Source organism: Anomaloglossus baeobatrachus, chromosome 10 (assembly GCF_048569485.1).
Source record: "Anomaloglossus baeobatrachus isolate aAnoBae1 chromosome 10, aAnoBae1.hap1, whole genome shotgun sequence".
Lineage (NCBI taxonomy): Eukaryota > Metazoa > Chordata > Amphibia > Anura > Aromobatidae > Anomaloglossus > Anomaloglossus baeobatrachus.
In genome coordinates this window covers 124,028,138-124,030,786 of record NC_134362.1, presented here as the reverse complement: position 1 = coordinate 124,030,786, position 2,649 = coordinate 124,028,138, and the positions used below count along the sequence as shown (strand labels likewise).

The 2,649-nt window shown below is 47.2% G+C and overlaps 1 pseudogene; it reads left to right on the top strand.

The window, feature by feature from the left end:
• Window positions 1-2,205: 2,205 nt before the first annotated feature.
• LOC142255455 (U2 spliceosomal RNA) lies at window positions 2,206-2,412 on the top strand (annotated as a pseudogene).
• The last annotated feature ends 237 nt before the right edge of the window (window positions 2,413-2,649 follow it).

Below are 2,649 nucleotides of genomic sequence, written 5' to 3'. Positions count from 1 at the left end.
GAGTTTTGTTGCAGAATATCGAGGCGAGCTCACGTATGCACTTACGATGGTAGACAACTACTCGAGATTTATGGTTGTGGTACAAGTCAAAGATCTAATGGCCCATACTGCAGCGAAGGTCTTCCAAGCACACTTATGCAGACCTCATGGCTACTCAGAGAGAGTCCTCACAGATCAAGGCACTGCCTTTGAAGCGGAAATCTTCAAGGACTTCTGCAGCTTTTACCGATGCAGGAAGATGCGCACTACACCCTACCATGCTCAAACCAATGGTTATCAACCTGCTCAGGACTTTACCCCATATTCCAGATGTGGCCTTACAAGTGATTTATAGAGGGTTAACAATACGTTGGGATCACCGGATCTAATCTCCCTTTTTATACACCCTAAAATCTTGTTTGCTTTAGAATAAACAATAACATCATAAAGGTATAGCAGTACCGTTTCAAAGTTTCGGTGTCCCAAGCAGCATTCCATCAGCCTCTGGAAGGTTCCTGGCAAATTGCACAGCTCGAAGGGCATGCTTTTGAACTCGCAGAGACCCATCGGGGTGGCAAAGGCGGTCTTCTCCCGGTCTGCCTCAGCAACGGACACTTGCCAATAGCGACTAGTGAGATCAAGGGTAGAAAAATAATTTGCAGTTCTCAATGCAGCTAGCTATTCCTCAATACAGGGGAGTGGTGCTGTCCTTCTTCTTTAACAGGACCAACGGAGCTGCCCAGAGGCTACAACTGTCACGGATAACCCCAGCCTCCTTCATGTTGCTCAACATGTCCTTGGTACACTGGTAATGTGCAGGTAGTTTTGGCTTATATCTCTCTTTGATGGGTGGGTGTGCACTTGTGGGGATGTAGTGTTTGACCCCTTTTATTCTTCAAAAGTCTAGCGGATGTTTGCTGAAGACTTGCTCATATTCTTGCACTAGCCTGTAGACCCCCTTCTTGTGATGTGAAGGTGTGGAGTCAGTGCCTACGTGTAATTCCTTACACCACTCCTCTGGCTGACTTGGTGAGCTGTCACTGAATGGGTGGGCTGAAGCAATGGTGGATGCTGCTGTTTGGATAGCATGTGTATCTACTGAGAACAGCTTATCAATGGTGGCAAATCGGAGCAGCTTAATCTCTTGCTCTCCGCAGTTCAACACTCTCATGGGCACTCTTCCCTTCCATATTAATGAATAAAACTATGATGTAAATAGCATATAGATACCCCACAAATGCAGATAAAAGTAGGTTATGGGAAAAGGGGGAAGAGAGAAACAGGAAAATAGTGGAATAAAGTATACCTTCCAGGTGGGAGAGGAAATGGCAGCACAGCCAGTGGAGGTGAAGCAAGGGGAGCCTGCAACTAAAGAGTTGAGAGCGTTATCACATGGTGACTGAGCCTGATTGTAACGGGAGCATAGAGGTGCCGATCCTGTCTTACCTGCGTTGGTGTAGAAGTGGGTGTCCTGTGGTGGAGTCAACTGTGTGCAGTGGTGGCCGTGGGTTCTTTTATGTGCGACCGTAGTAATAGCTGCGCCCACTTCCTGTATGGGAGTGGAATGCAGTGAGGGTAATGGAACGCACGCCTGCGCATTTGTGTTTAACGTCGCGCATGTGCAGAACGGAGAAAAGGCTGCGCTCACTTCCTAATGAAAGGGAGTGAGACGCATCTGGGAAGGGAAGGGAAAAGATTAGGGTTTGGGGATGATGAAAGGGCTTTCTACGGGCAAGGATGGCAAAGGGTGGCAGTGACGGAAAGTCAGGCAGCCTGTCCTGTCCTGTCCTGTCCGTCCGTCTTTTTGTATCATGAATTGGAAAGACTGCAAGGGGGAGGGGAGGTGCTTGGAGGAGGAGGAGTTATTCAGATTAATTGCAGTGGGCGGCGGCTGCAAAAAGCATCATTCTTCTTGTTTTTGCTCTGCAAAACAGCCTTTTCAAGGGTTGGCTTGGGTGACAAAATGTCTTCTGTAGGCGTGGGTTTGTCTCCCTCTCCCTAAGATGTGTCCGGTATAGGCCAGGGTGCCACTCAAGGCCGTAACCAATTCGGGTTATAGCTTCTCGGCCTTTTGGCTAAGATCAAGTGTAGTTTCGGAGGACGCTACCTTGGTCGGTACTGGAAGGTGCCTGGGATTGCACGTCTGCCGGCCTTGAGGAAGTGTGTGCGCCTTCTGGTGACACATAGCCCTCTTGTGCCTGGACGGTTCCCAGGCAACGGGAGGCGATCACCTTTGTTATTTTGAAGTCCTACTGATAAACAGAAAAAAAAAAAAATTAAATCTGTTCTTATCAGTTTAATATCTGATACGTCCCCTCTCTGGGGACCATATATTAAATGGATTTTTAGAACAAGGAGATGGAAAAAATCTTGCTCTGTCCACTCCACGCATTGACCTGGTATTGCAGTACCTCCAGGACCGGTGCACCCCTTCTTAACCCAGTTTCCAAAAGCAGAACTCAATTCACCTGATTCAAATGAGCCCCATTAGTGAATTGAAAGAAAGCAAAAACTTTATATGCACCTCAATTTGGCCAATTCACTTTTCACACTTTCACCCTTTTTTTTATCTTTCACACCTTTTACTTGCTTTATTGATGCAAAAGCTGTGCCAAATAGCAAACTCATCTCCACTCAACTTGACCAACTCTGCTATGTCCCGTGCAGTAT